This window comes from Ranitomeya variabilis, unplaced genomic scaffold (assembly GCF_051348905.1).
Source record: "Ranitomeya variabilis isolate aRanVar5 unplaced genomic scaffold, aRanVar5.hap1 Scaffold_171, whole genome shotgun sequence".
In the NCBI taxonomy this organism is placed as follows: domain Eukaryota; kingdom Metazoa; phylum Chordata; class Amphibia; order Anura; family Dendrobatidae; genus Ranitomeya; species Ranitomeya variabilis.
Genome location: NW_027507968.1, coordinates 86,636 through 106,538, shown reverse-complemented (window position 1 = coordinate 106,538; position 19,903 = coordinate 86,636). Strand labels below are relative to the sequence as shown.

The 19,903-nt window shown below is 65.7% G+C and overlaps 1 long non-coding RNA gene across 1 annotated transcript in view; it reads right to left on the bottom strand.

Annotated features, from left to right (window-relative positions):
* Positions 1–349: 349 nt before the first annotated feature.
* The window catches only part of LOC143789318 (uncharacterized), a 61,670-nt gene continuing 42,116 nt past the window's right edge, over positions 350–19,903 (bottom strand). Inside the window, exon 4 of the long non-coding RNA XR_013219101.1 lies at positions 350–470. This is a non-coding gene — a long non-coding RNA (uncharacterized LOC143789318). The remainder of the gene's footprint in view (positions 471–19,903) is intronic.

The window sequence follows — 19,903 nt, the reverse complement described above, 5'->3', positions numbered from 1 at the left end:
TGACAACATGCAAGAATGTCCCATGGTTTGCTTGCCCAATCACATGCAGTGATGCATATTTTTGGGTGGGGAACACTGGGGACACCCACACATGCATCACTGTTGGTGAAGACAAAAAGACAGGTGTCACTACTGCAGGTGTGTGGGGAGTGTTTCCCTTATTTCCTCGCATAAACCTGGATGCTGAATTGCATGTGTCCAGTGCATTTTCATAACAATAATGCATGTTGCAGCAGCCTCCAAGATGCATTATCAGTTGAAAAAGATATAGTCTCATGCTGAATATCCCCAACTATATTCAATTAACATTACACCCAACTACTATACTAAAGAGGCAAAAAACATGTCAAACATTGATAACATTTTATTTATTGTAAGAAATTAGGCATAAGTCAAAAATAACATGTCAAGCAAGAAAACGGTTATAAAAGAGCTTGGCATAGGCAACATATTTCTTGCCAGCATTCGACCTATGGAGAGAAAAAAATATATATATTAAACAGTGTAGTATACTTTATAAGATGCATTTACAGCTGGACTGTTCTATATGACATCTCAGTATCATTACTAGTCTCTCAATTTCTGCTGCCGAGGCACATGGTGGCACAGAATGCTGGTGAGGGGCTGGGCATGATGCTGGCAGCCTGGTGCTGCCTCTGAGGGGCTGGGCATGATGCTGGCAGCCTGGTGCTGCCTCTGAGGGGCTGGGCATGATGCTGGCAGCCTGGTGCTGCCTCTGAGGGGCTGGGCATGATGCTGGCAGCCTGGTGCTGCCTCTGAGGGGCTGGGCATGATGCTGGCAGCCTGGGGCTGCCTCTGAGGGGCTGGGCATGATGCTGGCAGCCTGGGGCTGCCTCTGAGGGGCTGGGCATGATGCTGGCAGCCTGGGGCTGCCTCTGAGGGGCTGGGCATGATGCTGGCAGCCTGAGGCTGGCTATGAGGGGCTGGCAGACTGGTGCTGCCTCTGAGGGGCTGGGCATGATGCTGGCAGCCTGGTGCTGCCTCTGAGGGGCTGGGCATGATGCTGGCAGCCTGGTGCTGCCTCTGAGGGGCTGGGCATGATGCTGGCAGCCTGGTGCTGCCTCTGAGGGGCTGGGCATGATGCTGGCAGCCTGGTGCTGCCTCTGAGGGGCTGGGCATGATGCTGGCAGCCTGGTGCTGCCTCTGAGGGGCTGGGCATGATGCTGGCAGCCTGGTGCTGCCTCTGAGGGGCTGGGCATGATGCTGGCAGCCTGGTGCTGCCTCTGAGGGGCTGGGCATGATGCAGGCAGCCTGGTGCTGCCTCTGAGGGGCTGGGCATGATGCAGGCAGCCTGGTGCTGCCTCTGAGGGGCTGGGCATGATGCTGGCAGCCTGGTGCTGCCTCTGAGGGGCTGGGCATGATGCTGGCAGCCTGGTGCTGCCTCTGAGGGGCTGGGCATGATGCTGGCAGCCTGGTGCTGCCTCTGAGGGGCTGGGCATGATGCTGGCAGCCTGGTGCTGCCTCTGAGGGGCTGGCCATGATGCTGGCAGCCTGGTGCTGCCTCTGAGGGGCTGGCCATGATGCTGGCAGCCTGGTGCTGCCTCTGAGGGGCTGGGCATGATGCTGGCAGCCTGGTGCTGCCTCTGAGGGGCTGGCCATGATGCTGGCAGCCTGGTGCTGCCTCTGAGGGGCTGGGCATGATGCTGGCAGCCTGGTGCTGCCTCTGAGGGGCTGGGCATGATGCTGGCAGCCTGGTGCTGCCTCTGAGGGGCTGGGCATGATGCTGGCAGCCTGGTGCTGCCTCTGAGGGGCTGGGCATGATGCTGGCAGCCTGGTGCTGCCTCTGAGGGGCTGGGCATGATGCTGGCAGCCTGGTGCTGCCTCTGAGGGGCTGGGCATGATGCTGGCAGCCTGGTGCTGCCTCTGAGGGGCTGGGCATGATGCTGGCAGCCTGGTGCTGCCTCTGAGGGGCTGGGCATGATGCTGGCAGCCTGGTGCTGCCTCTGAGGGACTGGGCATGATGCTGGCAGCCTGGTGCTGCCTCTGAGGGGCTGGGCATGATGCTGGCAGCCTGGTGCTGCCTCTGAGGGGCTGGGCATGATGCTGACAGCATGAGGCTGCCTCTGAGGGGCTGGGCATGATGCTGGCAGCATGAGGCTGCCTCTGAGGGTCTGGGCATGATGCTGGCAGCATGAGGCTGCCTCTGAGGGGCTGGGCATGATGCTGGCAGCATGAGGCTGCCTCTGAGGGGCTGGGCATGATGCTGGCAAAAAGAGGCTGCCTCTGAGGGGCTGGGCATGATGCTGGCAGCATGAGGCTGCCTCTGAGGGGCTGGGCATGATGCTGGCAGCCTGAGGCTGCCTCTGAGGGGCTGGGCATGATGCTGGCAGCCTGAGGCTGGCTCTGAGGGGCTGGCAGCCTGGTGCTGCCTCTGAGGGGCTGGGCATGATGCTGGCAGCCTGGTGCTGCCTCTGAGGGGCTGGGCATGATGCTGGCAGCCTGGTGCTGCCTCTGAGGGGCTGGGCATGATGCTGGCAGCCTGGTGCTGCCTCTGAGGGGCTGGGCATGATGCTGGCAGCCTGGTGCTGCCTCTGAGGGGCTGGGCATGATGCTGGCAGCCTGGTGCTGCCTCTGAGGGGCTGGGCATGATGCTGGCAGCCTGGTGCTGCCTCTGAGGGGCTGGGCATGATGCTGGCAGCCTGGTGTTGCCTCTGAGGGGCTGGGCATGATGCTGGCAGCCTGAGGCTGCCTCTGAGGGGCTGGGCATGATGCTGGCAGCATGAGGCTGCCTCTGAGGGGCTGGGCATGATGCTGGCAGCATGAGGCTGCCTCTGAGGGGCTGGGCATGATGCTGGCAGCATGAGGCTGCCTCTGAGGGGCTGGGCATGATGCTGGCAGCATGAGGCTGCCTCTGAGGGGCTGGGCGGCATGATGCTGGCAGCATGAGGCTGCCTCTGAGGGGCTGGGCGGCATGATGCTGGCAGCATGAGGCTGCCTCTGAGGGGCTGGGCATGATGCTGGCAGCATGAGGCTGGCTCTGAGGGGCTGGCAGCCTGGTGCTGCCTCTGAGGGGCTGGGCATGATGCTGGCAGCCTGGTGCTGCCTCTGAGGGGCTGGGCATGATGCTGGCAGCCTGGTGCTGCCTCTGAGGGGCTGGGCATGATGCTGGCAGCCTGGTGCTGCCTCTGAGGGGCTGGGCATGATGCTGGCAGCCTGGTGCTGCCTCTGAGGGGCTGGGCATGATGCTGGCAGCCTGGTGCTGCCTCTGAGGGGCTGGGCATGATGCTGGCAGCCTGGTGCTGCCTCTGAGGGGCTGGGCATGATGCTGGCAGCCTGGTGCTGCCTCTGAGGGGCTGGGCATGATGCTGGCAGCCTGGTGCTGCCTCTGAGGGGCTGGGCATGATGCTGGCAGCCTGGTGCTGCCTCTGAGGGGCTGGGCATGATGCTGGCAGCCTGGTGCTGCCTCTGAGGGGCTGGGCATGATGCTGGCAGCCTGGTGCTGCCTCTGAGGGGCTGGGCATGATGCTGGCAGCCTGGTGCTGCCTCTGAGGGGCTGGGCATGATGCTGGCAGCCTGGTGCTGCCTCTGAGGGGCTGGGCATGATGCTGGCAGCCTGGTGCTGCCTCTGAGGGGCTGGGCATGATGCTGGCAGCCTGGTGCTGCCTCTGAGGGGCTGGGCATGATGCTGGCAGCCTGGTGCTGCCTCTGAGGGGCTGGGCATGATGCTGGCAGCCTGGTGCTGCCTCTGAGGGGCTGGGCATGATGCTGGCAGCCTGGTGCTGCCTCTGAGGGGCTGGGCATGATGCTGGCAGCCTGGTGCTGCCTCTGAGGGGCTGGGCATGATGCTGGCAGCCTGGTGCTGCCTCTGAGGGGCTGGGCATGATGCTGGCAGCCTGGTGCTGCCTCTGAGGGGCTGGGCATGATGCTGGCAGCCTGGTGCTGCCTCTGAGGGGCTGGGCATGATGCTGGCAGCCTGGTGCTGCCTCTGAGGGGCTGGGCATGATGCTGGCAGCCTGAGGCTGCCTCTGAGGGGCTGGGCATGATGCTGGCAGCATGAGGCTGCCTCTGAGGGGCTGGGCATGATGCTGGCAGCATGAGGCTGCCTCTGAGGGGCTGGGCATGATGCTGGCAGCATGAGGCTGCCTCTGAGGGGCTGGGCATGATGCTGGCAGCATGAGGCTGCCTCTGAGGGGCTGGGCATGATGCTGGCAGCATGAGGCTGCCTCTGAGGGGCTGGGCATGATGCTGGCAGCATGAGGCTGCCTCTGAGGGGCTGGGCATGATGCTGGCAGCCTGGTGCTGCCTCTGAGGGGCTGGGCATGATGCTGGCAGCCTGGTGCTGCCTCTGAGGGGCTGGGCATGATGCTGGCAGCCTGGTGCTGCCTCTGAGGGGCTGGGCATGATGCTGGCAGCCTGGTGCTGCCTCTGAGGGGCTGGGCATGATGCTGGCAGCCTGGTGCTGCCTCTGAGGGGCTGGGCATGATGCTGGCAGCCTGGTGCTGCCTCTGAGGGGCTGGGCATGATGCTGGCAGCCTGGTGCTGCCTCTGAGGGGCTGGGCATGATGCTGGCAGCCTGGTGCTGCCTCTGAGGGGCTGGGCATGATGCTGGCAGCCTGGTGCTGCCTCTGAGGGGCTGGGCATGATGCTGGCAGCCTGGTGCTGCCTCTGAGGGGCTGGGCATGATGCTGGCAGCCTGGTGCTGCCTCTGAGGGGCTGGGCATGATGCTGGCAGCCTGGTGCTGCCTCTGAGGGGCTGGGCATGATGCTGGCAGCCTGGTGCTGCCTCTGAGGGGCTGGGCATGATGCTGGCAGCCTGGTGCTGCCTCTGAGGGGCTGGGCATGATGCTGGCAGCCTGGTGCTGCCTCTGAGGGGCTGGGCATGATGCTGGCAGCCTGGTGCTGCCTCTGAGGGGCTGGGCATGATGCTGGCAGCATGAGGCTGCCTCTGAGGGGCTGGGCATGATGCTGGCAGCATGAGGCTGCCTCTGAGGGGCTGGGCATGATGCTGGCAGCATGAGGCTGCCTCTGAGGGGCTGGGCATGATGCTGGCAGCATGAGGCTGCCTCTGAGGGGCTGGGCATGATGCTGGCAGCATGAGGCTGCCTCTGAGGGGCTGGGCATGATGCTGGCAGCCTGGTGCTGCCTCTGAGGGGCTGGGCATGATGCTGGCAGCATGAGGCTGCCTCTGAGGGGCTGGGCATGATGCTGGCAGCATGAGGCTGCCTCTGAGGGGCTGGGCATGATGCTGGCAGCATGAGGCTGCCTCTGAGGGGCTGGGCATGATGCTGGCAGCATGAGGCTGCCTCTGAGGGGCTGGGCATGATGCTGGCAGCATGAGGCTGCCTCTGAGGGGCTGGGCATGATGCTGGCAGCATGAGGCTGCCTCTGAGGGGCTGGGCATGATGCTGGCAGCATGAGGCTGCCTCTGAGGGGCTGGGCATGATGCTGGCAGCATGAGGCTGGCTCTGAGGGGCTGGCAGCCTGGTGCTGCCTCTGAGGGGCTGGGCATGATGCTGGCAGCCTGGTGCTGCCTCTGAGGGGCTGGGCATGATGCTGGCAGCCTGGTGCTGCCTCTGAGGGGCTGGGCATGATGCTGGCAGCCTGGTGCTGCCTCTGAGGGGCTGGGCATGATGCTGGCAGCATGAGGCTGGCTCTGAGGGGCTGGCAGCCTGGTGCTGCCTCTGAGGGGCTGGGCATGATGCTGGCAGCCTGGTGCTGCCTCTGAGGGGCTGGGCATGATGCTGGCAGCCTGGTGCTGCCTCTGAGGGGCTGGGCATGATGCTGGCAGCCTGGTGCTGCCTCTGAGGGGCTGGGCATGATGCTGGCAGCCTGGTGCTGCCTCTGAGGGGCTGGGCATGATGCTGGCAGCCTGGTGCTGCCTCTGAGGGGCTGGGCATGATGCTGGCAGCATGAGGCTGCCTCTGAGGGGCTGGGCATGATGCTGGCAGCATGAGGCTGCCTCTGAGGGGCTGGGCATGATGCTGGCAGCATGAGGCTGCCTCTGAGGGGCTGGGCATGATGCTGGCAGCATGAGGCTGCCTCTGAGGGGCTGGGCATGATGCTGGCAGCATGAGGCTGCCTCTGAGGGGCTGGGCATGATGCTGGCAGCATGAGGCTGCCTCTGAGGGGCTGGGCATGATGCTGTCAGCATGAGGCTGCCTCTGAGGGGCTGGGCATGATGCTGGCAGCATGAGGCTGCCTCTGAGGGGCTGGGCATGATGCTGGCAGCATGAGGCTGCCTCTGAGGGGCTGGGCATGATGCTGGCAGCCTGAGGCTGCCTCTGAGGGGCTGGGCATGATGCTGGCAGCCTGAGGCTGCCTCTGAGGGGCTGGGCATGATGCTGGCAGCATGAGGGTGGCTCTGAGGGGCTGACAGCCTGGTGCTGCCTCTGAGGGGCTGGGCATGATGCTGGCAGCCTGGTGCTGCCTCTGAGGGGCTGGGCATGATGCTGGCAGCCTGGTGCTGCCTCTGAGGGGCTGGGCATGATGCTGGCAGCCTGGTGCTGCCTCTGAGGGGCTGGGCATGATGCTGGCAGCATGAGGCTGCCTCTGAGGGGCTGGGCATGATGCTGGCAGCCTGAGGCTGCCTCTGAGGGGCTGGGCATGATGCTGGCAGCATGAGGCTGCCTCTGAGGGGCTGGGCATGATGCTGGCAGCCTGAGGCTGCCTCTGAGGGGCTGGGCATGATGCTGGCAGCCTGAGGCTGCCTCTGAGGGGCTGGGCATGATGCTGGCAGCCTGGTGCTGCCTCTGAGGGGCTGGGCATGATGCTGGCAGCCTGGTGCTGCCTCTGAGGGGCTGGGCATGATGCTGGCAGCCTGGTGCTGCCTCTGAGGGGCTGGGCATGATGCTGGCAGCCTTGTGCTGCCTCTGAGGGGCTGGGCATGATGCTGGCAGCCTGGTGCTGCCTCTGAGGGGCTGGGCATGATGCTGGCAGCCTGGTGCTGCCTCTGAGGGGCTGGGCATGATGCTGGCAGCATGAGGCTGCCTCTGAGGGGCTGGGCATGATGCTGGCAGCATGAGGCTGCCTCTGAGGGGCTGTGCATGATGCTGGCAGCCTGGTGCTGCCTCTGAGGGGCTGGGCATGATGCTGGCAGCCTGGTGCTGCCTCTGAGGGGCTGGGCATGATGCTGGCAGCCTTGTGCTGCCTCTGAGGGGCTGGGCATGATGCTGGCAGCCTGGTGCTGCCTCTGAGGGGCTGGGCATGATGCTGGCAGCCTGGTGCTGCCTCTGAGGGGCTGGGCATGATGCTGGCAGCATGAGGCTGCCTCTGAGGGGCTGGGCATGATGCTGGCAGCATGAGGCTGCCTCTGAGGGGCTGGGCATGATGCTGGCAGCATGAGGCTGCCTCTGAGGGGCTGGGCATGATGATGGCAGCATGAGGCTGCCTCTGAGGGGCTGGGCATGATGCTGGCAGCATGAGGCTGCCTCTGAGGGGCTGGGCATGATGCTGGCAGCATGAGGCTGCCTCTGAGGGGCTGGGCATGATGCTGGCAGCATGAGGCTGCCTCTGAGGGGCTGGGCATGATGCTGGCAGCATGAGGCTGCCTCTGAGGGGCTGGGCATGATGCTGGCAGCCTGGTGCTGCCTCTGAGGGGCTGGGCATGATGCTGGCAGCCTGGTGCTGCCTCTGAGGGGCTGGGCATGATGCTGGCAGCCTGGTGCTGCCTCTGAGGGGCTGGGCATGATGCTGGCAGCCTGGTGCTGCCTCTGAGGGGCTGGGCATGATGCTGGCAGCCTGGTGCTGCCTCTGAGGGGCTGGGCATGATGCTGGCAGCCTGGTGCTGCCTCTGAGGGGCTGGGCATGATGCTGGCAGCCTGGTGCTGCCTCTGAGGGGCTGGTCATGATGCTGGCAGCCTGGTGCTGCCTCTGAGGGGCTGGCCATGATGCTGGCAGCCTGGTGCTGCCTCTGAGGGGCTGGGCATGATGCTGGCAGCCTGGTGCTGCCTCTGAGGGGCTGAGCATGATGCTGGCAGCCTGGTGCTGCCTCTGAGGGGCTGGGCATGATGCTGGCAGCCTGGTGCTGCCTCTGAGGGGCTGGGCATGATGCTGGCAGCCTGGTGCTGCCTCTGAGGGGCTGGGCATGATGCTGGCAGCCTGGTGCTGCCTCTGAGGGGCTGGGCATGATGCTGGCAGCCTGGTGCTGCCTCTGAGGGGCTGGGCATGATGCTGGCAGCCTGGTGCTGCCTCTGAGGGGCTGGGCATGATGCTGGCAGCATGAGGCTGCCTCTGAGGGGCTGGGCATGATGCTGGCAGCATGAGGCTGCCTCTGAGGGGCTGGGCATGATGCTGGCAGCATGAGGCTGCCTCTGAGGGGCTGGGCATGATGCTGGCAGCATGAGGCTGCCTCTGAGGGGCTGGGCATGATGCTGGCAGCATGAGGCTGCCTCTGAGGGGCTGGGCATGATGCTGGCAGCATGAGGCTGCCTCTGAGGGGCTGGGCATGATGCTGGCAGCATGAGGCTGCCTCTGAGGGGCTGGGCATGATGCTGGCAGCATGAGGCTGCCTCTGAGGGGCTGGGCATGATGCTGGCAGCCTGAGGCTGCCTCTGAGGGGCTGGGCATGATGCTGGCAGCCTGAGGCTGCCTCTGAGGGGCTGGGCATGATGCTGGCAGCATGAGGGTGGCTCTGAGGGGCTGACAGCCTGGTGCTGCCTCTGAGGGGCTGGGCATGATGCTGGCAGCCTGGTGCTGCCTCTGAGGGGCTGGGCATGATGCTGGCAGCCTGGTGCTGCCTCTGAGGGGCTGGGCATGATGCTGGCAGCCTGGTGCTGCCTCTGAGGGGCTGGGCATGATGCTGGCAGCATGAGGCTGCCTCTGAGGGGCTGGGCATGATGCTGGCAGCCTGAGGCTGCCTCTGAGGGGCTGGGCATGATGCTGGCAGCATGAGGCTGCCTCTGAGGGGCTGGGCATGATGCTGGCAGCCTGAGGCTGCCTCTGAGGGGCTGGGCATGATGCTGGCAGCCTGAGGCTGCCTCTGAGGGGCTGGGCATGATGCTGGCAGCCTGGTGCTGCCTCTGAGGGGCTGGGCATGATGCTGGCAGCCTGGTGCTGCCTCTGAGGGGCTGGGCATGATGCTGGCAGCCTGGTGCTGCCTCTGAGGGGCTGGGCATGATGCTGGCAGCCTTGTGCTGCCTCTGAGGGGCTGGGCATGATGCTGGCAGCCTGGTGCTGCCTCTGAGGGGCTGGGCATGATGCTGGCAGCCTGGTGCTGCCTCTGAGGGGCTGGGCATGATGCTGGCAGCATGAGGCTGCCTCTGAGGGGCTGGGCATGATGCTGGCAGCATGAGGCTGCCTCTGAGGGGCTGGGCATGATGCTGGCAGCCTGGTGCTGCCTCTGAGGGGCTGGGCATGGTGCTGGCAGCCTGGTGCTGCCTCTGAGGGGCTGGGCATGATGCTGGCAGCCTTGTGCTGCCTCTGAGGGGCTGGGCATGATGCTGGCAGCCTGGTGCTGCCTCTGAGGGGCTGGGCATGATGCTGGCAGCCTGGTGCTGCCTCTGAGGGGCTGGCCATGATGCTGGCAGCCTGGTGCTGCCTCTGAGGGGCTGGGCATGATGCTGGCAGCATGAGGCTGCCTCTGAGGGGCTGGGCATGATGCTGGCAGCATGAGGCTGCCTCTGAGGGGCTGGCCATGATGCTGGCAGCCTGGTGCTGCCTCTGAGGGGCTGGGCATGATGCTGGCAGCCTGGTGCTGCCTCTGAGGGGCTGGGCATGATGCTGGCAGCCTGGTGCTGCCTCTGAGGGGCTGGGCATGATGCTGGCAGCATGAGGCTGCCTCTGAGGGGCTGGGCATGATGCTGGCAGCATGAGGCTGCCTCTGAGGGGCTGGGCATGATGCTGGCAGCCTGGTGCTGCCTCTGAGGGGCTGGGCATGATGCTGGCAGCCTGGTGCTGCCTCTGAGGGGCTGGGCATGATGCTGGCAGCCTGGTGCTGCCTCTGAGGGGCTGGGCATGATGCTGGCAGCCTGGTGCTGCCTCTGAGGGACTGGGCATGATGCTGGCAGCCTGGTGCTGCCTCTGAGGGGCTGGGCATGATGCTGGCAGCCTGGTGCTGCCTCTGAGGGGCTGGGCATGATGCTGACAGCATGAGGCTGCCTCTGAGGGGCTGGGCATGATGCTGGCAGCATGAGGCTGCCTCTGAGGGTCTGGGCATGATGCTGGCAGCATGAGGCTGCCTCTGAGGGGCTGGGCATGATGCTGGCAGCATGAGGCTGCCTCTGAGGGGCTGGGCATGATGCTGGCAAAAAGAGGCTGCCTCTGAGGGGCTGGGCATGATGCTGGCAGCATGAGGCTGCCTCTGAGGGGCTGGGCATGATGCTGGCAGCCTGAGGCTGCCTCTGAGGGGCTGGGCATGATGCTGGCAGCCTGAGGCTGGCTCTGAGGGGCTGGCAGCCTGGTGCTGCCTCTGAGGGGCTGGGCATGATGCTGGCAGCCTGGTGCTGCCTCTGAGGGGCTGGGCATGATGCTGGCAGCCTGGTGCTGCCTCTGAGGGGCTGGGCATGATGCTGGCAGCCTGGTGCTGCCTCTGAGGGGCTGGGCATGATGCTGGCAGCCTGGTGCTGCCTCTGAGGGGCTGGGCATGATGCTGGCAGCCTGGTGCTGCCTCTGAGGGGCTGGGCATGATGCTGGCAGCCTGGTGCTGCCTCTGAGGGGCTGGGCATGATGCTGGCAGCCTGGTGTTGCCTCTGAGGGGCTGAGCATGATGCTGGCAGCCTGAGGCTGCCTCTGAGGGGCTGGGCATGATGCTGGCAGCATGAGGCTGCCTCTGAGGGGCTGGGCATGATGCTGGCAGCATGAGGCTGCCTCTGAGGGGCTGGGCATGATGCTGGCAGCATGAGGCTGCCTCTGAGGGGCTGGGCATGATGCTGGCAGCATGAGGCTGCCTCTGAGGGGCTGGGCGGCATGATGCTGGCAGCATGAGGCTGCCTCTGAGGGGCTGGGCGGCATGATGCTGGCAGCATGAGGCTGCCTCTGAGGGGCTGGGCATGATGCTGGCAGCATGAGGCTGGCTCTGAGGGGCTGGCAGCCTGGTGCTGCCTCTGAGGGGCTGGGCATGATGCTGGCAGCCTGGTGCTGCCTCTGAGGGGCTGGGCATGATGCTGGCAGCCTGGTGCTGCCTCTGAGGGGCTGGGCATGATGCTGGCAGCCTGGTGCTGCCTCTGAGGGGCTGGGCATGATGCTGGCAGCCTGGTGCTGCCTCTGAGGGGCTGGGCATGATGCTGGCAGCCTGGTGCTGCCTCTGAGGGGCTGGGCATGATGCTGGCAGCCTGGTGCTGCCTCTGAGGGGCTGGGCATGATGCTGGCAGCCTGGTGCTGCCTCTGAGGGGCTGGGCATGATGCTGGCAGCCTGGTGCTGCCTCTGAGGGGCTGGGCATGATGCTGGCAGCCTGGTGCTGCCTCTGAGGGGCTGGGCATGATGCTGGCAGCCTGGTGCTGCCTCTGAGGGGCTGGGCATGATGCTGGCAGCCTGGTGCTGCCTCTGAGGGGCTGGGCATGATGCTGGCAGCCTGGTGCTGCCTCTGAGGGGCTGGGCATGATGCTGGCAGCCTGGTGCTGCCTCTGAGGGGCTGGGCATGATGCTGGCAGCCTGGTGCTGCCTCTGAGGGGCTGGGCATGATGCTGGCAGCCTGGTGCTGCCTCTGAGGGGCTGGGCATGATGCTGGCAGCCTGGTGCTGCCTCTGAGGGGCTGGGCATGATGCTGGCAGCCTGGTGCTGCCTCTGAGGGGCTGGGCATGATGCTGGCAGCCTGGTGCTGCCTCTGAGGGGCTGGGCATGATGCTGGCAGCCTGGTGCTGCCTCTGAGGGGCTGGGCATGATGCTGGCAGCCTGGTGCTGCCTCTGAGGGGCTGGGCATGATGCTGGCAGCCTGGTGCTGCCTCTGAGGGGCTGGGCATGATGCTGGCAGCCTGAGGCTGCCTCTGAGGGGCTGGGCATGATGCTGGCAGCATGAGGCTGCCTCTGAGGGGCTGGGCATGATGCTGGCAGCATGAGGCTGCCTCTGAGGGGCTGGGCATGATGCTGGCAGCATGAGGCTGCCTCTGAGGGGCTGGGCATGATGCTGGCAGCATGAGGCTGCCTCTGAGGGGCTGGGCATGATGCTGGCAGCATGAGGCTGCCTCTGAGGGGCTGGGCATGATGCTGGCAGCATGAGGCTGCCTCTGAGGGGCTGGGCATGATGCTGGCAGCCTGGTGCTGCCTCTGAGGGGCTGGGCATGATGCTGGCAGCCTGGTGCTGCCTCTGAGGGGCTGGGCATGATGCTGGCAGCCTGGTGCTGCCTCTGAGGGGCTGGGCATGATGCTGGCAGCCTGGTGCTGCCTCTGAGGGGCTGGGCATGATGCTGGCAGCCTGGTGCTGCCTCTGAGGGGCTGGGCATGATGCTGGCAGCCTGGTGCTGCCTCTGAGGGGCTGGGCATGATGCTGGCAGCCTGGTGCTGCCTCTGAGGGGCTGGGCATGATGCTGGCAGCCTGGTGCTGCCTCTGAGGGGCTGGGCATGATGCTGGCAGCCTGGTGCTGCCTCTGAGGGGCTGGGCATGATGCTGGCAGCCTGGTGCTGCCTCTGAGGGGCTGGGCATGATGCTGGCAGCCTGGTGCTGCCTCTGAGGGGCTGGGCATGATGCTGGCAGCCTGGTGCTGCCTCTGAGGGGCTGGGCATGATGCTGGCAGCATGAGGCTGCCTCTGAGGGGCTGGGCATGATGCTGGCAGCATGAGGCTGCCTCTGAGGGGCTGGGCATGATGCTGGCAGCATGAGGCTGCCTCTGAGGGGCTGGGCATGATGCTGGCAGCATGAGGCTGCCTCTGAGGGGCTGGGCATGATGCTGGCAGCATGAGGCTGCCTCTGAGGGGCTGGGCATGATGCTGGCAGCCTGGTGCTGCCTCTGAGGGGCTGGGCATGATGCTGGCAGCATGAGGCTGGCTCTGAGGGGCTGGCAGCCTGGTGCTGCCTCTGAGGGGCTGGGCATGATGCTGGCAGCCTGGTGCTGCCTCTGAGGGGCTGGGCATGATGCTGGCAGCCTGGTGCTGCCTCTGAGGGGCTGGGCATGATGCTGGCAGCCTGGTGCTGCCTCTGAGGGGCTGGGCATAATGCTGGCAGCCTGGTGCTGCCTCTGAGGGGCTGGGCATGATGCTGGCAGCCTGGTGCTGCCTCTGAGGGGCTGGGCATGATGCTGGCAGCATGAGGCTGCCTCTGAGGGGCTGGGCATGATGCTGGCAGCATGAGGCTGCCTCTGAGGGGCTGGGCATGATGCTGGCAGCATGAGGCTGCCTCTGAGGGGCTGGGCATGATGCTGGCAGCATGAGGCTGCCTCTGAGGGGCTGGGCATGATGCTGGCAGCATGAGGCTGCCTCTGAGGGGCTGGGCATGATGCTGGCAGCATGAGGCTGCCTCTGAGGGGCTGGGCATGATGCTGTCAGCATGAGGCTGCCTCTGAGGGGCTGGGCATGATGCTGGCAGCATGAGGCTGCCTCTGAGGGGCTGGGCATGATGCTGGCAGCATGAGGCTGCCTCTGAGGGGCTGGGCATGATGCTGGCAGCCTGAGGCTGCCTCTGAGGGGCTGGGCATGATGCTGGCAGCCTGAGGCTGCCTCTGAGGGGCTGGGCATGATGCTGGCAGCATGAGGGTGGCTCTGAGGGGCTGACAGCCTGGTGCTGCCTCTGAGGGGCTGGGCATGATGCTGGCAGCCTGGTGCTGCCTCTGAGGGGCTGGGCATGATGCTGGCAGCCTGGTGCTGCCTCTGAGGGGCTGGGCATGATGCTGGCAGCCTGGTGCTGCCTCTGAGGGGCTGGGCATGATGCTGGCAGCATGAGGCTGCCTCTGAGGGGCTGGGCATGATGCTGGCAGCCTGAGGCTGCCTCTGAGGGGCTGGGCATGATGCTGGCAGCATGAGGCTGCCTCTGAGGGGCTGGGCATGATGCTGGCAGCCTGAGGCTGCCTCTGAGGGGCTGGGCATGATGCTGGCAGCCTGAGGCTGCCTCTGAGGGGCTGGGCATGATGCTGGCAGCCTGGTGCTGCCTCTGAGGGGCTGGGCATGATGCTGGCAGCCTGGTGCTGCCTCTGAGGGGCTGGGCATGATGCTGGCAGCCTGGTGCTGCCTCTGAGGGGCTGGGCATGATGCTGGCAGCCTTGTGCTGCCTCTGAGGGGCTGGGCATGATGCTGGCAGCCTGGTGCTGCCTCTGAGGGGCTGGGCATGATGCTGGCAGCCTGGTGCTGCCTCTGAGGGGCTGGGCATGATGCTGGCAGCATGAGGCTGCCTCTGAGGGGCTGGGCATGATGCTGGCAGCATGAGGCTGCCTCTGAGGGGCTGTGCATGATGCTGGCAGCCTGGTGCTGCCTCTGAGGGGCTGGGCATGATGCTGGCAGCCTGGTGCTGCCTCTGAGGGGCTGGGCATGATGCTGGCAGCCTTGTGCTGCCTCTGAGGGGCTGGGCATGATGCTGGCAGCCTGGTGCTGCCTCTGAGGGGCTGGGCATGATGCTGGCAGCCTGGTGCTGCCTCTGAGGGGCTGGGCATGATGCTGGCAGCATGAGGCTGCCTCTGAGGGGCTGGGCATGATGCTGGCAGCATGAGGCTGCCTCTGAGGGGCTGGGCATGATGCTGGCAGCATGAGGCTGCCTCTGAGGGGCTGGGCATGATGATGGCAGCATGAGGCTGCCTCTGAGGGGCTGGGCATGATGCTGGCAGCATGAGGCTGCCTCTGAGGGGCTGGGCATGATGCTGGCAGCATGAGGCTGCCTCTGAGGGGCTGGGCATGATGCTGGCAGCATGAGGCTGCCTCTGAGGGGCTGGGCATGATGCTGGCAGCATGAGGCTGCCTCTGAGGGGCTGGGCATGATGCTGGCAGCCTGGTGCTGCCTCTGAGGGGCTGGGCATGATGCTGGCAGCCTGGTGCTGCCTCTGAGGGGCTGGGCATGATGCTGGCAGCCTGGTGCTGCCTCTGAGGGGCTGGGCATGATGCTGGCAGCCTGGTGCTGCCTCTGAGGGGCTGGGCATGATGCTGGCAGCCTGGTGCTGCCTCTGAGGGGCTGGGCATGATGCTGGCAGCCTGGTGCTGCCTCTGAGGGGCTGGGCATGATGCTGGCAGCCTGGTGCTGCCTCTGAGGGGCTGGTCATGATGCTGGCAGCCTGGTGCTGCCTCTGAGGGGCTGGCCATGATGCTGGCAGCCTGGTGCTGCCTCTGAGGGGCTGGGCATGATGCTGGCAGCCTGGTGCTGCCTCTGAGGGGCTGGGCATGATGCTGGCAGCCTGGTGCTGCCTCTGAGGGGCTGGGCATGATGCTGGCAGCCTGGTGCTGCCTCTGAGGGGCTGGGCATGATGCTGGCAGCCTGGTGCTGCCTCTGAGGGGCTGGGCATGATGCTGGCAGCCTGGTGCTGCCTCTGAGGGGCTGGGCATGATGCTGGCAGCCTGGTGCTGCCTCTGAGGGGCTGGGCATGATGCTGGCAGCATGAGGCTGCCTCTGAGGGGCTGGGCATGATGCTGGCAGCATGAGGCTGCCTCTGAGGGGCTGGGCATGATGCTGGCAGCATGAGGCTGCCTCTGAGGGGCTGGGCATGATGCTGGCAGCATGAGGCTGCCTCTGAGGGGCTGGGCATGATGCTGGCAGCATGAGGCTGCCTCTGAGGGGCTGGGCATGATGCTGGCAGCATGAGGCTGCCTCTGAGGGGCTGGGCATGATGCTGGCAGCATGAGGCTGCCTCTGAGGGGCTGGGCATGATGCTGGCAGCATGAGGCTGCCTCTGAGGGGCTGGGCATGATGCTGGCAGCCTGAGGCTGCCTCTGAGGGGCTGGGCATGATGCTGGCAGCCTGAGGCTGCCTCTGAGGGGCTGGGCATGATGCTGGCAGCATGAGGGTGGCTCTGAGGGGCTGACAGCCTGGTGCTGCCTCTGAGGGGCTGGGCATGATGCTGGCAGCCTGGTGCTGCCTCTGAGGGGCTGGGCATGATGCTGGCAGCCTGGTGCTGCCTCTGAGGGGCTGGGCATGATGCTGGCAGCCTGGTGCTGCCTCTGAGGGGCTGGGCATGATGCTGGCAGCATGAGGCTGCCTCTGAGGGGCTGGGCATGATGCTGGCAGCCTGAGGCTGCCTCTGAGGGGCTGGGCATGATGCTGGCAGCATGAGGCTGCCTCTGAGGGGCTGGGCATGATGCTGGCAGCCTGAGGCTGCCTCTGAGGGGCTGGGCATGATGCTGGCAGCCTGAGGCTGCCTCTGAGGGGCTGGGCATGATGCTGGCAGCCTGGTGCTGCCTCTGAGGGGCTGGGCATGATGCTGGCAGCCTGGTGCTGCCTCTGAGGGGCTGGGCATGATGCTGGCAGCCTGGTGCTGCCTCTGAGGGGCTGGGCATGATGCTGGCAGCCTTGTGCTGCCTCTGAGGGGCTGGGCATGATGCTGGCAGCCTGGTGCTGCCTCTGAGGGGCTGGGCATGATGCTGGCAGCCTGGTGCTGCCTCTGAGGGGCTGGGCATGATGCTGGCAGCATGAGGCTGCCTCTGAGGGGCTGGGCATGATGCTGGCAGCATGAGGCTGCCTCTGAGGGGCTGGGCATGATGCTGGCAGCCTGGTGCTGCCTCTGAGGGGCTGGGCATGGTGCTGGCAGCCTGGTGCTGCCTCTGAGGGGCTGGGCATGATGCTGGCAGCCTTGTGCTGCCTCTGAGGGGCTGGGCATGATGCTGGCAGCCTGGTGCTGCCTCTGAGGGGCTGGGCATGATGCTGGCAGCCTGGTGCTGCCTCTGAGGGGCTGGGCATGATGCTGGCAGCATGAGGCTGCCTCTGAGGGGCTGGGCATGATGCTGGCAGCATGAGGCTGCCTCTGAGGGGCTGGGCATGATGCTGGCAGCATGAGGCTGCCTCTGAGGGGCTGGGCATGATGATGGCAGCATGAGGCTGCCTCTGAGGGGCTGGGCATGATGCTGGCAGCATGAGGCTGCCTCTGAGGGGCTGGGCATGATGCTGGCAGCATGAGGCTGCCTCTGAGGGGCTGGGCATGATGCTGGCAGCATGAGGCTGCCTCTGAGGGGCTGGGCATGATGCTGGCAGCATGAGGCTGCCTCTGAGGGGCTGGGCATGATGCTGGCAGCCTGGTGCTGCCTCTGAGGGGCTGGGCATGATGCTGGCAGCCTGGTGCTGCCTCTGAGGGGCTGGGCATGATGCTGGCAGCCTGGTGCTGCCTCTGAGGGGCTGGGCATGATGCTGGCAGCCTGGTGCTGCCTCTGAGGGGCTGGGCATGATGCTGGCAGCCTGGTGCTGCCTCTGAGGGGCTGGGCATGATGCTGGCAGCCTGGTGCTGCCTCTGAGGGGCTGGGCATGATGCTGGCAGCCTGGTGCTGCCTCTGAGGGGCTGGGCATGATGCTGGCAGCCTGGTGCTGCCTCTGAGGGGCTGGGCATGATGCTGGCAGCCTGGTGCTGCCTCTGAGGGGCTGGGCATGATGCTGGCAGCCTGGTGCTGCCTCTGAGGGGCTGGGCATGATGCTGGCAGCCTGGTGCTGCCTCTGAGGGGCTGGGCATGATGCTGGCAGCCTGGTGCTGCCTCTGAGGGGCTGGGCATGATGCTGGCAGCCTGGTGCTGCCTCTGAGGGGCTGGGCATGATGCTGGCAGCCTGGTGCTGCCTCTGAGGGGCTGGGCATGATGCTGGCAGCCTGGTGCTGCCTCTGAGGGGCTGGGCATGATGCTGGCAGCCTGGTGCTGCCTCTGAGGGGCTGGGCATGATGCTGGCAGCCTGGTGCTGCCTCTGAGGGGCTGGGCATGATGCTGGCAGCATGAGGCTGCCTCTGAGGGGCTGGGCATGATGCTGGCAGCATGAGGCTGCCTCTGAGGGGCTGGGCATGATGCTGGCAGCATGAGGCTGCCTCTGAGGGGCTGGGCATGATGCTGGCAGCATGAGGCTGCCTCTGAGGGGCTGGGCATGATGCTGGCAGCCTGGTGCTGCCTCTGAGGGGCTGGGCATGATGCTGGCAGCATGAGGCTGCCTCTGAGGGGCTGGGCATGATGCTGGCAGCATGAGGCTGCCTCTGAGGGGCTGGGCATGATGCTGGCAGCATGAGGCTGCCTCTGAGGGGCTGGGCATGATGCTGGCAGCATGAGGCTGCCTCTGAGGGGCTGGGCATGATGCTGGCAGCATGAGGCTGCCTCTGAGGGGCTGGGCATGATGCTGGCAGCATGAGGCTGCCTCTGAGGGGCTGGGCATGATGCTGGCAGCATGAGGCTGCCTCTGAGGGGCTGGGCATGATGCTGGCAGCATGAGGCTGGCTCTGAGGGGCTGGCAGCCTGGTGCTGCCTCTGAGGGGCTGGGCATGATGCTGGCAGCCTGGTGCTGCCTCTGAGGGGCTGGGCATGATGCTGGCAGCCTGGTGCTGCCTCTGAGGGGCTGGGCATGATGCTGGCAGCCTGGTGCTGCCTCTGAGGGGCTGGGCATGATGCTGGCAGCCTGGTGCTGCCTCTGAGGGGCTGGGCATGATGCTGGCAGCCTGGTGCTGCCTCTGAGGGGCTGGGCATGATGCTGGCAGCATGAGGCTGCCTCTGAGGGGCTGGGCATGATGCTGGCAGCATGAGGCTGCCTCTGAGGGGCTGGGCATGATGCTGGCAGCATGAGGCTGCCTCTGAGGGGCTGGGCATGATGCTGGCAGCATGAGGCTGCCTCTGAGGGGCTGGGCATGATGATGGCAGCATGAGGCTGCCTCTGAGGGGCTGGGCATGATGCTGGCAGCATGAGGCTGCCTCTGAGGGGCTGGGCATGATGCTGGCAGCATGAGGCTGCCTCTGAGGGGCTGGGCATGATGCTGGCAGCATGAGGCTGCCTCTGAGGGGCTGGGCATGATGCTGGCAGCATGAGGCTGCCTCTGAGGGGCTGGGCATGATGCTGGCAGCCTGGTGCTGCCTCTGAGGGGCTGGGCATGATGCTGGCAGCCTGGTGCTGCCTCTGAGGGGCTGGGCATGATGCTGGCAGCCTGGTGCTGCCTCTGAGGGGCTGGGCATGATGCTGGCAGCCTGGTGCTGCCTCTGAGGGGCTGGGCATGATGCTGGCAGCCTGGTGCTGCCTCTGAGGGGCTGGGCATGATGCTGGCAGCCTGGTGCTGCCTCTGAGGGGCTGGGCATGATGCTGGCAGCCTGGTGCTGCCTCTGAGGGGCTGGGCATGATGCTGGCAGCCTGGTGCTGCCTCTGAGGGGCTGGGCATGATGCTGGCAGCCTGGTGCTGCCTCTGAGGGGCTGGGCATGATGCTGGCAGCCTGGTGCTGCCTCTGAGGGGCTGGGCATGATGCTGGCAGCCTGGTGCTGCCTCTGAGGGGCTGGGCATGATGCTGGCAGCCTGGTGCTGCCTCTGAGGGGCTGGGCATGATGCTGGCAGCCTGGTGCTGCCTCTGAGGGGCTGGGCATGATGCTGGCAGCCTGGTGCTGCCTCTGAGGGGCTGGGCATGATGCTGGCAGCCTGGTGCTGCCTCTGAGGGGCTGGGCATGATGCTGGCAGCCTGGTGCTGCCTCTGAGGGGCTGGGCATGATGCTGGCAGCCTGAGGCTGCCTCTGAGGGGCTGGGCATGATGCTGGCAGCATGAGGCTGCCTCTGAGGGGCTGGGCATGATGCTGGCAGCATGAGGCTGCCTCTGAGGGGCTGGGCATGATGCTGGCAGCATGAGGCTGCCTCTGAGGGGCTGGGCATGATGCTGGCAGCATGAGGCTGCCTCTGAGGGGCTGGGCATGATGCTGGCAGCCTGGTGCTGCCTCTGAGGGGCTGGGCATGATGCTGGCAGCATGAGGCTGCCTCTGAGGGGCTGGGCATGATGCTGGCAGCATGAGGCTGCCTCTGAGGGGCTGGGCATGATGCTGGCAGCATGAGGCTGCCTCTGAGGGGCTGGGCATGATGCTGGCAGCATGAGGCTGCCTCTGAGGGGCTGGGCATGATGCTGGCAGCATGAGGCTGCCTCTGAGGGGCTGGGCATGATGCTGGCAGCATG